General features: G+C 37.6%; 1 long non-coding RNA gene across 1 annotated transcript; it reads left to right on the top strand.

The window, feature by feature from the left end:
• Window positions 1-14,152: 14,152 nt before the first annotated feature.
• Window positions 14,153-16,158, top strand: LOC136979982 (uncharacterized). Its single transcript, XR_010881473.1, has 3 exons — window positions 14,153-14,251; window positions 14,765-15,716; window positions 15,790-16,158. It is a non-coding gene; the product is annotated as an uncharacterized lncRNA (long non-coding RNA).
• The last annotated feature ends 792 nt before the right edge of the window (window positions 16,159-16,950 follow it).

Genomic DNA, 16,950 nt, shown 5'->3' with positions numbered 1-16,950 from the left:
TAGAGATGATGTACCATATTTGCCGGCATATAAGACATGCCACTTTCTGGCAATATTTTTTTTTTTTTGGAGGGGAAAGTGCATTTTATTTACCAGAAAATACAGTAACTAAACATGTATGTATGGGTGTGTGTTTCTTATTATGAAGATCCTAAAGAGAATTATTTTTAGATCACATTGAATAGGTGCAAAGATTAATATACACGGTGGGCCAACAAAAGCAAAACAGCAGAGTTTTTGGATAGTTGAATTTGTATTTAAGCAAATTGCTCAGACAGGTCGATTTTATTCTCGAGGGGGACATCTCGGAAATTGTGCAAGGAAAAAAAAATTTATCATAAAATTAAGGCTGATAATGTGTTATCTGTTTGAAGATGTTTTTTTTTTTTGTAGTGTTCACATTAAGCTTGATCACTTAGTGATTCAATCAGAATTCAAGATTATTATTTGTTTATTGTGAATTTTGTACAACATAATCGTTATGGTTTACACAATTGCTGAAAGGGTGGAAATAGTAACTCTTCGTTTCAGAAATGGTGAGAATGCTCATCTTACTGCAAATTTATTTAATCAACGCTATCCAAACAAACATTGTAGTGCAAAATATGTTCTGGGGTTGGTTCAAAAGTTTCAGTTAATGGATTCTGTGGTTAACAAAAAATGCGACCCATGGATGTGAATGTCCAGTAAGAAATGAAGCAAAAGAGATTGGTATTTTGGGGAAAGTTGCTGTGGACCCGACTTTAAGTACAAGGAAGCTGGAGGTTGTGACTAGCATTAGCAGAACATCTATTCACTGGATCCTCAAAGCTCACAAGTTTCATCCATACAAAATTAATTTAGTTCACCAATTAAATGAAGATGATTTTGATCGGCGGCAGCAATTTTGTGAAATTATGACAGAAAGGTTAAGAGTTGACGTGGATTATCTTTTTAACATTTGTTTTTCCGATGAGTGCATGTTTTTTTTTTAAACTCAACGGTAAATTGTCACAATTGTCGATAATGGTCAGATAATAACCCAAGCATATTTCATGAAATACATAGCCAAACTCTACAAAAGCTAAATGTGTGGGCTGGAATCTTTGGAGATCGATTACTTGGCCCCATTTTCCTAGATGGTAATGTAACGGGAGAAAGTTATTTAGATTTACTTGAAAATGTTGTACATCCATTACTTGTTGATATCATCGAACATGACAACCGATACTTAGAAGACCGCCTTACTTTCCAACAAGATGGAGCCCCCCTCATTATGCAAGACCAGTTACAGAGTTTTGAGCATGGCTTTTCCTGGGCATTGGATCAGATGTAGAGGTTCTTTCGAATGGCTGAATAGATCCCCAGATCGTAGTCCTCTTGATTTTTTTGTTTGGGGACATTTAAAAAGTAAGATCTATGCAACCAAACCAGGATCTCTTGAAGAATTACGACAAAGAATTGTAGACGAGTGTTGTCAAATAACACCCAAAACTTTCTGAAGTGTAAGAAACCATTTTGAGCAAAATTTGTATTATTGTATGGAGGCTAGTGGTACTCAATTCGAACATTTATTGAATAGATAACTTTTTTTATGTTTGTTAATAGTTTGTGCTACTTTTTTCCGAAATAAATGTTTGTTTAATTAATAAAAAATAAATGAGTTTTTAAAATTTTTCGTCGTCTGTTGTATTCAGAATTGCGAAAACTTTATTGCAAAAGATGTCCCCATCGAGAATAAAATCGACCTGTCCGAGCAATTTGCTTAAATACAAATCCAACTATCCAAAAACTCTGCCGTTTCATTTTCGTTGGCCCACCCTGTATAAAAAGTACTGTTTACACAATTCGATATTACAAAATTCCATTATGTATTCGAATTACTTTCTTACCATTTCTTTATTTATTTTTTTGTTTATATGATGTAACTATCCTTCAAATAAATGATGTCATTTATAGAATTAAGAGTAAATTTACATTGAAAATGATTGCCGAATGAAAGCCATGGAAAATAATATGAAGCCATTGAAAGATATGGAGTTCTTACATACATGTTAGCATGCCAAATTTTGTTTCTTAGTCTTTACCTCATCCTAATATTAAATAAAATAGACTCTAAAAAACACACACACACACACACACACACACAAACACACACACACACACACACACACACACACAAACACACACACACACAAGGAATTTTTTCCACTTTAAGTTTATGGGGGTCTAACAATATTGAGATCTGTAAAAACCTAAAAGATCAAATTTGGCACAATTGCAATACTTTGCAATGTTATAACAGCCAGGAAAGTAAAACTAAGTGCACTGATGTGATGTCATTAATGACATATTATCAGTTCTTCTGGGATTTGACATATTAATAGAATTTGTCATTTCAGTGGCAGAAAATTAGACAAAACATTTTCTTTTTTTATAACATTTCCACTTAAATGCAAACTTACATGTTGTTCACAAATTTCAAGTATTGTTTATGAGTGTAACAAAAGGACCTAAAGGCATTAATCACAACACCAGAAATTTCTATTGTCAGAAGTTTCAGAGATCTAAAAAGATCTCTGAAACTCATTGCCAATAGTAATCATTTTGGTAGCTTGATTGACCAAATGTAGTCTTTTGGCCTTATGTCATTATCAAAATCAATTAATTAACATCTTTAATTTGTACCGTACATCTCTGATAAGTAGGCAACAATATTTTTACAAGATGAATTCAAAAAAGTTTCACGTATGGATCAAAAAATCAAAATTTGAAAGAAAAATCATTCGAAGTATGTACGAAATGAATTGAAGAAAATCATGCAATCACTGAAAGAAGCTGGTTTATCTAAATGTTTCCAAATTAAAGAAATTACATTAAATGTATTGAAGTATTCCAGGGATTTATTTATTTTTTTCTTGGAATCTTATTCTTGTAACTCCCTTGTAAATTTACTTTAATTAATACAATATATTAATAATAATATATAACATATGTATGTTGTATTAATATCATATTATATTGTATACATGTTGCATATGTTTTGTCTAATAAAGATTTGTTTTATCTATGTATATGTTACTGTGAAAGATTGAAATTAGAGAATGTCGATATTCTCTGGTGAATGTCAACACATACAAAATACTTTGATGAAAGACTGAATATTTGGTTATATTATTATACATTCGAACAATCGCCGGTGTATGTTGACAAGCACAGATAAGCTTTGGTGGAGGACAAAATGACACCCAAGAAGCCAATGTCGACAGAGATGCGACAGTCTGTCACCAAATCTTTTGTGGGTAGTCGGAGGTAGGACAAGGTCATACCTCTTTTCCCGTCCGCGGTTTGGTGGAAATAGCCCACTTTGTCACTGGATGGCATTTTTGTTCTTTTGATCCTGTGAGGTGGGGATCGGTTTGTCAGCTTTATACCTGTAATCAGTTTATAATTTGAAAATAAAAGTTACTTTCCATAGATGAGATTTTTTCTCAGGAAATATCACTGAGAGAAGCAGCTGCAGCTAATTCGAAAAGTGGAGGGCAAGGTTATAAACACTGTCATTGCAAAAAGAAGTATTCCACAAATGAATTCAGTTGTAAAAGTAAAGGATGCTTGTGCAATTCAAAGTGCCATAACAGTTTAAGTTGTTGCAATAAATAAGATTGTATAACGTTAATCACATAATTTGTGTAAGTTTATTATTGTATTAGTTTCTTTAATGATTTAGAATGTACTGTTCATTTTAGGTTCAACAGTGTTACTTAAGCTTTCTCCTATTTTGATATATTAAAAAGTTGCATTTTTGTCTTAACGTAATAGAAATATTTTTATTCGACATTCACCATCAGTGCATGCTGAATGTCGACATTTGCCGGTGTAAGTGAGAAATAATGATATTTAGCAAATATTTTGTACATACATTGAAATGACTGTGTGAATGCTGACATTCACCAGAGAATGTCAACATTCACCAGATATCGGTCATTCACAGTAACCTATATAAAAATAACAAATCTTTATTATGCAAATCAAGTAAATCTGTTAGTATATTTTGCTATTAATGTAAGAATTATTAACATAATTATAGACTAAAGTGACAGCTTCTTGTTTTGATTACTTTAGATATGGGACTGTCTATTAATTACATCTGCAATTTTCTTGAAATTTTTACTCCCTCTTCCCCTTGTCCCAGCTGGGTCAAATGTCCTCATCAGACATCCAACAAAACTCAACTCCTCTTAAAACCTGTATCATTTTAAGAAGTATAGATGCTATAAGTAGAAACGATAGAATTGCATCCAAATTGCTCTTTATAAGATTGCAACATCTCAAGTAAGTTATAGCAGTGTTTTCCATAATACCTCAGTTGCAAAATAAAAGCATTATCTTTAGAAGTGTAATGTAGCTGCTAGAACATGACATTTTGCACAGATTACTCCTTCCATATGACCTTCTTCTATGGTCATGCTTAAATTGTTAAAAAAAAAATTAGTCTTTGCACATTCTTTTAAAATTTTTAATAAAAATGTAGTCTATATATGTTTACATAAATGACATTTAGACCAGTGATTTCCAAACTTTTTTGAGCCACTGCTCCCCTTGGTTCCATAAATTTATACCCAATATCCCAATTCATTTCTTTTTTTTTTGTGAGAAAGGCTTGGAAATATTTTTAGGAAAGCTTTTTTCAAATCTCATACTGCCCTTGTTGTACATTGTTCCTCATATCTGGAAACCGTTAAGCTCAACGTTTCTTCTTACTCCTTTTAACTGAGGAAAAAAAAGATTGTCAGGACCTGCCTCCAGCATCCCTTGCTTCTTTTTGCCTAGATTTATTCACTGCTCCCAGAGGCACTAGCACCCACTTTGGCAACCACTGATTTAGGCAATAATGAGGCAGTGTAGGAGAAGTTGGGGCAAAGCAGAAATGCTATATTTACTACGTGAGTTAGTATCTCTACATATTAGGGTGGATCAAATGAAAACGGAACAGTGGTCATAATTCGGTGTATGTGTATGTGAGTGTAACAAAACTATGTGTAGATGTAGAGCGAGAGGTGAAAGAGGAGAAACCCTATTGAGGAATGGACTCACCCTTGGTAAGCGCATGCAACCATGTGGTATGAGCTGGCAGTCGGCCAGGAGTGTCATCCGGCAGGCAATCAGTCTGCGTCATGTTTGTGACTAAAGAAGAGCAACGTGTACCCTGGAACATTTGCATTCAGCAATATGCATGCAAACTTCCCTGCAATACCCTGGAACATTTGCATGCAGCAATCAAAGCCAAGTGCCCAGGAATGTTGTCCTCTGGAGTGTTTTTGCTCCATGACAATGCACGGCCACATATGGCCACTCGCACACTGAGCATGCTTGCGAAGTTTCGGTGGAGTGTGTTGGAACACCAACCATACAGCCCCAACCTTTCACCATATGACTCACATCTTTCGTCTGCTAAAAAAAGCATTGCGGGGTCGACGTTTTCAATCGGACAGTGAAGTCATGGACACTGTTTGAAACTGGTTTCAGTCTCGGCCAAACTCTTTTTATGAATGAGGTATTCACCGCTTGGTGCGACAGTGGGACAAATGCTTGTATAATTTTGGTGATTACATTTGAAAATAAGTAATGGCTACTGTTGTGACTGGCTACTGTTCCGTTTTCATTTGATCCACCCCAGCGGCATAGCTAGCATGGGTGGCACCCGGTGCGGATATCGTAGTGTCACCCCAAGAATGAAAACTGTTAAATTAATAAAAATCCGATAAACATAAAGTATGATTTTATTTAATTAATACAAATAAGAGTCATTAATTATCAAGTTACAATATTATGATAATAATAATACAGTTTTATTAAACATTCTTTCACATTATGTATGAAAGTGACAGTTGAGTATGGCAAAAGAATGAGAGTAGTATTAATATACTCTTATATACATATGTACAAACACTTACAAGCTCTTCTTTCTAGCTTTAACAGCTGCAAACTCGGAAATCATATCTTCAAAATTTATATTTTGTGTTGACTCGTGTTCTATTGTAGATTCTCGTTTATTTTTTTCACGGTCGGGTGACACCCGGTGCGGGCTGCCCCCGCCGCCCCCTCCTAGCTACGCCACTGGGTGTTACTCCGCTGTTAATCCCTTACAAACTGTCCACTAAATTATTTTCCGCGTACAAACAATAAGGCGATAGATCATCGTTAGCAAGAGAGGAACCTTCTGAGACTTCTCGGGAGGTCGTGTGAGGAAAGGGGGAGTTAGTTAATCTCGCGTCATGTACGAGGGGTTAGAACTATATATAGGTAGTGGTAGATACACACTGACTTAGGTACATTACAAATGAAACCCATTTATTTGATATCAGAAGAGGTTATAATGTATTTCTCTTTCTCTCTGATCGAAATCAATAGAGTCCACAGATGCTAATTTGTAGTTGAGGGGACCTCGTCGGGGCGGTGTCGCGGGTAGTCCAGCGGACGGAGAACGAAGGCAAAGCGAAATCAGGAGTTTCGTCTGGAGCGATGGCACACAAAAGGAGAGAGGCACGGGTCACTTTGGACGTTACAAATAACGGAAATCTGGAGTATTTAAGGGATTTCATCTCCGAATTTCCTTCTCCGATTCCCTCTCGTCGTTTTCCGATTGGTCTCCTCCGTTGTTTTCAGGTGGAAATAAGGTCGGATTGGATGACGAGAAAGGTCGATCTTAGTCAGTGTCAAAGTTCGAACTCTCCGGCCTGACACTGATCTATTGCTTAACACGTGTCGAAACGCACTTGCAACTCGCATTGTTTACTTTCACGTCGCGTTCATTTATTGCAATTTATTTTCTTCTATTTTAAAATATTTTTAGCGCGATTAATAACGGGATCGGACTCTGTCTAGAACCTCAGTCATTCTGCAGAAGGTAAACTCTCTGACCTTCTTTGAACTTTCCCTTTTATTTGGTTCTCCTTTCCCACGTACAGTACCTGGACATACCCAAATTTGGTAAAATCGGATAGAGAGAATGAAATTCGCTCCCGACTATATCCTAATAAGTTTTACGTCATCAGAGGAAGAGAAATGTAAAAATTAGGATATTGTTTAGAGATGATTTTTTTTAAACTACTGAAAATGTTTTGTTAAAATTGATTGTGTATAAAATAAAGCATAAAGAACTTTTCGTTACCGATAAATAAATATTATTTATTAAAATTTGCTTAAAATAATTTATATACAGTATATTATTTATGTATTAAACTAAAAAGTTCAACATTGTCTTTCTCTCTTCAGGTTCTTTTCCTTTTCTTGTCTATTTGCTTATGATTATAATAATCATTGCAATTTGAGTGATTTAGACCCACTTTTTGATTGTGAGCAAATTCCTGTTTTGAACTTTTCTGATATCCAACCAAGCCTAGTTGGCGACCGCAATAAGTACCACTATCATTCCTTTTTGTACAATCTTTCTTCTTGCAGGCTTCTTTTACAACCATTCCAGTCGTTTTTCTTCCAATTTTTTATCTTTATTACGTTCTTCTAATGTAGGAACATGAGCAGGTATAGGTGCAGTTTGTATATGAGTTCCAAGATATGCCCTTTTTTAATGTTGTTGGAATGGCCATCGAAGAATTGCTTTGAGATATTTTTTCCTCCTTCTCAGTAGCCTTTTCTTTAGCAGACTGATTAATGGAACTCTTGAATTGCATTTTTTCCATTATTCGTCTACTAGAACTGTATGAACTGAAAATTTCATTATTTTTTGTCCTTTTGCTTCTTATATTTGTAGAAATATTTGACGACTCAGGACAAGAAGTTTGTTTTTGAATATTTGGAGGTAATTCAGAATTTGGAATTGATGTTAAGCCAACAGATAGTTGATTTGTTGGCTTAAATACTGAACCAAAACTAGAATTTTTTGGTTCAATACTGTCTTTTTCTCTTGAAGTTCTTTTCCTTGTTTTGTCTGTTTCCTTATAATTATAATTTGAGTGATTTTGAGCAAATTCTTGTTTCGACCTTTTCTGATATCGAACCACGCGTAATTCGCGTGTAAACTCCGTTCGACTCTTTCGTCAAATATATATTATTTTTGAAATATACACACCAATCTTAACCATAGTGTATATGACAGTTGATAAACACCACAGAGGTAGAAACAATTGTACTCCGATAACGATTAATCGACAGTACCAATAAAGTAACATACTTAATCTGTAAAAAAATTTAAATGTAAATTAATTATAATATTTATTACTTTACGAAATAATGAAATAAATATATTATAATAAAATCAACGAATATGAGAAATTTAACTTTACTATATTTAGAGAGTATTAAAAAACACGCATTTATATTGTCAGAATCTTCCTTATATTCAGTTGTATACAATATACAGTAATTAATACATTAATAAAGATCAAAATACTTACAATATTCAATTAAAATTGATGCAATATCAATAAATTAAGTAAAATTTCTCAGTAAAAAAACGCAGTTACTCGACTTTCAATAATGAAGAGCAACAATAGACTAACAATGGGCTATTTCGTATTGTTGAGAAATTTGTTTTTTTTTTGCATCAAATATGAAAAATGAATATTATTTTTGTTTTATATTCATTCCTTTTGCTAAAATTAAAAAATCAAACAACCAGTTGCGTAACTTTTCGGCCGATATGAGATTTTATTTTAAAAATAACTATATATATATGTGTGTGGACGTGTGTGTGCCTATATCTCACTCTGCAGCCAAAGCTACACATCGCACATGAATGGTGTTTGTGTGTGGTAGTAGCCCCAAGTCTCCCATCGTGCACTATGATGGTTGCGTCTCGATAGCTATAAGGCTGTGGGAGATATGGGGGTAGAAAGTGGTTGACTACAAAAATGTATGATGCTTCAATGAAATGTTCCAGTTATTTCTAGAAAGTTCCAGAACCTAGAGGTGAAATTTGGTACACAGTTAGGGTACGCAATGAAAATGAACACTAAGAAGGGATTTTTCGAAATTCCCCCGCGGGGAGAGAGGGAGAGGATTAAGTTTTAACCTGAAGAAGGCTTCTACTGTACTATTTTAGATGCAATTTTTTGTTTTTAATTACGTTTTTAATTAGTAGCCCCAAGTCTCCCATCGTGCTCTATGGTGGTTGTGTGACCATAGGGCCGGTATCTCTTTGATACCGCGTCAGGATGACACCACTGTATCATGATTCTCTTCACTCGGACAAGGTAGGATCGTGCATTTGATCATTTGTTGACAAACACTTGCATTCACGTTGACAATATGGCCGAGCTCGTACACGTTGTTCGTGCCATATTTACAAATAAAAAAATAATCGATTTCATTATTTGCAGTCACGTTTCCGTAATTGATTTATTTTAAATATTTAAAGATCGACTATCGTAAATGTATTTTTTTTTATTTATTTATTTAGTAACGTTATAAACCCGTTATTTTATTTATTAAAATATATTAAACACTAGTAATAATGCAAAACAATGAATTAAAAGACTAGTAATAATGTAAAATACAGTTTTTTCTGCACTTTTCGAATGCTTAAATTGCAGCAACCGCTTTAAACAAAATCTTAAAATTTTGCATACTACCTAAAAAAATAATTTTCCTTCGAACGACACTAGATATTGGAAAATACCACAGGATGTTTGGGGGCAGAAAAATCGGCCCCTGTAAATCGGAAACTCTGATTCCTGTATATGTTGTTAGTTAGTGACTTTTTTAGTGTCTTATATCAGGGTCATTACCGTGACTCCTAGTATTGGACACTAGATTATTAGACTAAATTTCATCCGTTATTATTAAATACAGAACGTCCTCAATATATGTCATACTTAAGTTCCTAAAACCCGTCGTGAACGAAATGGTGTACATCGAATATCAATTTCTCACCGAAATAATATATTACGTGACATTGCCGACCAACTAAAAACAATTTATGTGTAAGTGTCTAGTGTACTGTACAATAAGAAAATAACAAGGTAACGGCCGGATGTTTGAGCCATTAAGACTTCAGTCTACCGTTCTGGCAGACCCAGGGCGGTCTGTACCTGATGTGTCGAGTTCCTTTTCATGCAGTCCGGCAGCCCACATTGTGGATCTTAAGAAACAAAAAATGGGTAAGATTAAGACATTTCTCGATGAACAAACCCAGCTGCCATGTTGCAAGTATGATGAAATATACGATAACTACGAAGATCTTTAACGAGTTAGCATTACTGAAATAAGGGCGAGATTTCTGCGCAGATAATTTCTTATGTTTAATTATTTTAACACTAAATTTAACAGAAAAATTCATCACAAAACGATTATTGATGCTAATGTGTGAAATTCCATTTAATCGATGCAAGATGTTTGATTACCAGAGCCCCTTCGGCCGCCAATCTAAAGAATTTTAATCTTTAAAATTGGCGTTTCCACTTCCCGGGACGAGGACCCAGGGGTTGGATTTGTGGGAAGCGAGTGTTCGGGTTGTTTCATTGTGTCGAATTATACAGAACCAGGCGCTTGACGTGTAAGTGCGTGAGTGCGAGAATTCGAGTAAAGGTTAAACGGTGTATATCTTCGTGTAAAGTGATGTTGTGTCCGTGTGTGTGTGTGTGTGCGTGTGTGTCGAAGAACGTCTTCGGCATGTCTATAAACAGAAAAACGGTAAATTACGATACGAGAATGAGATGTGTTAAAAAATGAAACGAAAGAATTCTTACCATCGGAGATTTCGGAAAATATTCACTTATCCACTTGGTCCTCTTCGTGGTAAAGTTGGAGAGGGAGAAGAATCTCCCTCCCAAATGTTCCTACAAAACACAAAGACAGTGAGAAAAGGAGAAGTTGATTCATTTATTACCTAAGGTAAAGATTATTACCTTTATCAGATAGGCTTTCTTCCCGAACAGTGTTATGAGAAGAGCGAAGGACCTGACCTAGCCCAGCCTAACCGGAAACTCAATCCTCATAACAGCTGTTTGGGAAGAAAGGTCGGCCGAATGTCGCGTCCGGGTGGTCACAATCGGGAGTCAAATCCGTTGTCGTCGACCGAGGGTCACGTTCGGGAGACAAGTCCGTGGGTCACGACCGGGTAAGAGAGGTCACGTTCGGAAAAAGGTGTCGAGTCCGGGTAAAGTGTCGAATCCGGTGAGAATGTCGCATCCGGGTGAAGAAGAGGAAATCGAAGAGGATCACCGCCTAGGCCAAGGGAACCGCAGCCCGTCCGCAGCAACAAAACCACGGACAGCACGGTCCCTCAACTTCGGCGGCTCTCTCCTTCGACTCCTCCCCGTTCCGACTTCGGCAAGGCGGTGGCGTCGCCGTCGCGGACGAACGGGCAGAACGCGACCAACCAGAAAATGTCAGCTCGGACGAGTTGTCACTTTCAGCATCCTCCACAGCAAGGTCTGTGGCAGGACGACCCCCGAAGACCTTGGCCAAGTGCACTGGACCCAGGGTGTAGCGTCGCATCATCCCGACTCCGGGAGGATGCCACGCCACGCGCACTTGGGGAAGGTCTTCTTCACCCGCTGCCTCTCGCTCGTCGAGCCCCCGCTCCTCCAACGGCACGGAACGACAGACTCGTTCCGCGTCGTCCGAGGAACCCCCTCCCTCCGGCGCCACCGTCTGCCTCCGCCGGAACCGCCTCCAAAGCCGCACCAACGTCTTCATTCTGTAAAAAAGAAAATTTGCAATTAGTCCAGTGAAAACAAAAGCTTAAATTAATATAGACATATAACACCTTAATTTGTTGCTGAGAAGAATATATAATTGAAAACACAAACGTTTTCAGCCCGATTAACAGGCCATCATCAGGTCAAAAACAAAATGGAACAGATACGTTCCATGTATAGAATACAAATATTTAAATCAAAATTCAGAACAAAAAAATTTTTTAAAATATCCAAGAGAAACAGAAGAACATATAAAATTAACACGAAATAAAATTGAAAATAAAAAATATCATAAATCTTCCAATAAACTAATTCTAGCTAAATTAATGCTTAAATTCTTCCGAGAAAAGCAAAATGCTCACCGCAGCTGCCTTTTTAAATCTAAAAGATTCGAATCCGAAGCGCAAACGGACCACCATCGAACGATGTGCCGAGATGTCTTCTGGGACCGATTCTCCAAGTAATATTAAATAAATTCTTACGTCTAGGGTCAATATGGACTAAGACTTACCTGAAAAATCTTCAATCTTCTCCGCAAAAGTCCGCAAACCGCAAAAAACCAACGCAATCCAAGAGCACGAGAATAGCACGTCCGACCACAACCAGAAACACAATCGAACTGCGAATCGTCATGCGTGACGTTTTTCGAACAAACGTTAAAACACGCGTCAACAATGTTCGAATTACGTAAAAATTCGAATTAAAAAAAATCAATTTTATTTTTTTAATTAATTTATGTTTTTTTTTAAATTTTGCTTCAATCATTTTCATGTGTTCGGAATCTGATAAATAAATTATCTTCTGCATTTACACGGTGCAGAATGTCCAACTTAAAGATCTTTTTCAATTCTACGTCTCGAGGCTTGACCATCTCTGAAAATCGCCCGAAATTCGTTTGAATAAACATGTTTTTCGTTCATTTTCGGCCATGGCATGAAATAAATCAAATTCTTAGGATTTCGCCCAATATTATTTCGCTTTTCGGAAAGATTCCTCGGTCGCCGTCGGGGTTGCGGGTTTCGCGTATTAACGCAACATCTAACTGTATAAAGTTAATATTAAAAATACCGAAAAACCTTTATAATACGGCCGAACGAAAATGAAGTCCGACACAGAGGATAAACAGATTGAGCCAGGGAGAAGCCACCATTCCTTCTTCTCGAATTTCTGGATTTTTAAAGGATCTCTCCCTTAAATTCTTAATTTGATGGATCAATCAATTTGACACCTCCGTTCTCTTGGTCCGCGAGTGTTGATTTAAATTTGAAACTTTCGATGATATTTTCTTTTCTGACGGCTAAAAATTTTCCTTTATGTCTTCACTAATTAGAACGCGACAATTTTGCTTTCGAAGGAATGCTACATTTATTTCCAAATTTTGTCATGTCTACGAGAGTCAGAATCGAAGCTTGGATTTTTCTGATTGACATTCTAAACATTCCAATCTATTAGTTGGTGTCGACCCGTAACCTCACTTTACTGCAAATTGAAAAATTTGTAGACTTATAAATTCCCACTGTTGTCTGTTCGCTGTCTTAACAGCGGTCGCTCACCGGTGGCCCGCTCGCCATTTGCCCCCTGGTTCTAAGATCATAGGCATCGAATCTCAAGAGACCCTGATATACGTTACATGGGCCCACCTTTCTCTTGTTAACGTCTATTCCCTACATGGCGTCCATCCAGATGTACCGGTGGACTCCCTCTCGCGGGATGACCACTACCCTGGCATTGTGTGTAAGGATTGGAACGCTCATCATCCCTATTGGGATAACGAGTGCAACCGCCCAGACGGCGCTGGCCGCACCCTCTTCGATTGGTTCTCATCAGTAGATTTATGCTGTTGAAATTCGGGGGAGCCGACCTACTTCCACCCAATCGGCTCGTACGGCCATAGACCTGACCTTCTGCTTCCCGGACTTATTGGGTTCCGCCTCGTGGCGCCCTGGGCGGACACATTAACTAGTGACCATGCACCGATCTCTATCACTCTATCCCTCCCGGGCACCCCTACCCTGATGACTGCCCCACGTCTACATCGTACCACAAATTGGGATCGGTACTCCAATAATCTTGATCAGCTTTGGACCTCCGGGGATTCACACCCCACCTCTTACAACTCCTTCGTCGACAATATCCGTGAAAGCGAAATAATATTGGGCGAAATCCTAAGAATTTGATTTATTTCATGGCATGGCCGAAAATGAACGAAAAACATGTTTATTCAAACGAATTTCGGGCGATTTTCAGAGATGGTCAAGCCTCGAGACGTAGAATTGAAAAAGATCTTTAAGTTGGACATTCTGCACCGTGTAAATGCAGAAGATAATTTATTTATCAGATTCCGAACACATGAAAATGATTGAAGCAAAATTTAAAAAAAAACATAAATTAATTAAAAAAATAAAATTGATTTTTTTTAATTCGAATTTTTACGTAATTCGAACATTGTTGACGCGTGTTTTAACGTTTGTTCGAAAAACGTCACGCATGACGATTCGCAGTTCGATTGTGTTTCTGGTTGTGGTCGGACGTGCTTTTCTCGTGCTCTTGGATTGCGTTGGTTTTTTGCGGTTTGCGGACTTTTGCGGAGAAGATTGAAGATTTTTCAGGTAAGTCTTAGTCCATATTGACCCTAGACGTAAGAATTTATTTAATATTACTTGGAGAATCGGTCCCAGAAGACATCTCGGCACATCGTTCGATGGTGGTCCGTTTGCGCTTCGGATTCGAATCTTTTAGATTTAAAAAGGCAGCTGCGGTGAGCATTTTGCTTTTCTCGGAAGAATTTAAGCATTAATTTAAGCTAGAATTAGTTTATTGGAAGATTTATGATATTTTTTATTTTCAATTTGATTTCGTGTTAATTTTATATGTTCTTCCGTTTCTCTTGGATATTTTAAAAAATTTTTTTGTTCTAAATTTTGATTTAAATATTTGTATTCTATACATGGAACGTATCTGTTCCATTTTGTTTTTGACCTGATGATGGCCTGTTAATCGGGCTGAAAACGTTTGTGTTTTCAATTATATATTCTTCTCAGCAACAAATTACGGTGTTATATGTCTATATTAATTTAAGCTTTTGTTTTCACTGGACTAATTGCAAATTTTCTTTTTTACAGAATGAAGACGTTGGTGCGGCTTTGGAGGCGGTTCCGGCGGAGGCAGACGGTGGCGCCGGAGGGAGGGGGTTCCTCGGACGACGCGGAACGAGTCTGTCGTTCCGTGCCGTTGGAGGAGCGGGGGCTCGACGAGCGAGAGGCAGCGGGTGAAGAAGACCTTCCCCAAGTGCGCGTGGCGTGGCATCCTCCCGGAGTCGGGATGATGCGACGCTACACCCTGGGTCCAGTGCACTTGGCCAAGGTCTTCGGGGGTCGTCCTGCCACAGACCTTGCTGTGGAGGATGCTGAAAGTGACAACTCGTCCGAGCTGACATTTTCTGGTTGGTCGCGTTCTGCCCGTTCGTCCGCGACGGCGACGCCACCGCCTTGCCGAAGTCGGAACGGGGAGGAGTCGAAGGAGAGAGCCGCCGAAGTTGAGGGACCGTGCTGTCCGTGGTTTTGTTGCTGCGGACGGCTGCGGTTCCCTTGGCCTAGGCGGTGATCCTCTTCGATTTCCTCTTCTTCACCCGGATGCGACATTCTCACCGGATTCGACACTTTACCCGGACTCGACACCTTTTCCCGAACGTGACCTCTCTTACCCGGTCGTGACCCACGGACTTGTCTCCCGAACGTGACACTCGGTCGACGACAACGGATTTGACTCCCGATTGTGACCACCCGGACGCGACATTCGGCCGATCTTTCTTCCCAAACAGCTGTTATGAGGATTGAGTTTCCGGTTAGGCTGGGCTAGGTCAGGTCCTTCGCTCTTCTCATAACACTGTTCGGGAAGAAAGCCTATCTGATAAAGGTAATAATCTTTACCTTAGGTAATAAATGAATCAACTTCTCCTTTTCTCACTGTCTTTGTGTTTTGTAGGAACATTTGGGAGGGAGATTCTTCTCCCTCTCCAACTTTACCACGAAGAGGACCAAGTGGATAAGTGAATATTTTCCGAAATCTCCGATGGTAAGAATTCTTTCGTTTCATTTTTTAACACATCTCATTCTCGTATCGTAATTTACCGTTTTTCTGTTTATAGACATGCCGAAGACGTTCTTCGACACACACGCACACACACACACACACGGACACAACATCACTTTACACGAAGATATACACCGTTTAACCTTTACTCGAATTCTCGCACTCACGCACTTACACGTCAAGCGCCTGGTTCTGTATAATTCGACACAATGAAACAACCCGAACACTCGCTTCCCACAAATCCAACCCCTGGGTCCTCGTCCCGGGAAGTGGAAACGCCAATTTTAAAGATTAAAATTTTTTAAATTGGCGGCCGAAGGGGCTCTGGTAATCAAACATCTTGCATCGGTTAATTGCGTTTATATCGTCGTTTTTCGAGATTGCTCTCAAAAACATCAGGTCTGTAACATCAGATCTGGTCTTTCTAATATAGCGCACAACGATTGATACTGCCCTAGTGCTTTTACATACGAAGAAAGAAAAAAATATTACTGTAGTTCAAATCTCTTTGGTAAACAGTATATAAAAAAACGCAATAAAGTGTATCTTTTGTTATATTTTCTCCCGTTTTCTGTTTTAAAAGTTTTCCGTAAAATCGCAAATAATTCTTTTTTCCCATTCCATATCGATCGATCACATCATGATTATGGCTTGCTGTTGCCAACAGTTAGTAATGAAATGTCTATATTTCCTACAATGAAAATAACTAGAAAATTTATACAACCTAAAAATATACAAGTTTTTATACTTAATCGATATATTGATGATAAACACACATAAATTGAGTATGTATATATATATTAGTTATTAAATAAAATATGGTCTGAAATGTGCGATACGCCTACCCTACAATACAGTATTAAGTTTCGTTAGTAATAATATTCATAAACAAATTTATGTTTATTTATTTATTTTTTTTTCAAATTCGCTACCAAACCACAAACATTTTTACTGGATGTAACAAACCAAAAATTTTAAACGAATAATAGTAAGAAATTGGGATATAAAATATTACAATTAGTGTACTGTAAATATCAGAGAAGAAAAAGATACGAGATTTTGTATGTAATGTAAAGGAAAACCAGTTTTTATATATAACAATTTTTTAATTACAGCTATCCTATTAATATTTCTTTTAGACGCTTCAGCTTTCAATTGTTTATTTCTTGTTAAGGTCGTGCCTGTTTGGCATTCTCTGTCTAAATTATCTAATTGT

This window comes from Centruroides vittatus, unplaced genomic scaffold (genome assembly GCF_030686945.1).
Source record: "Centruroides vittatus isolate TY-2023 unplaced genomic scaffold, ASM3068694v2 contig_658, whole genome shotgun sequence".
NCBI classification, from domain to species: domain Eukaryota; kingdom Metazoa; phylum Arthropoda; class Arachnida; order Scorpiones; family Buthidae; genus Centruroides; species Centruroides vittatus.
This window is presented reverse-complemented; position numbering and strand designations above follow the sequence as displayed.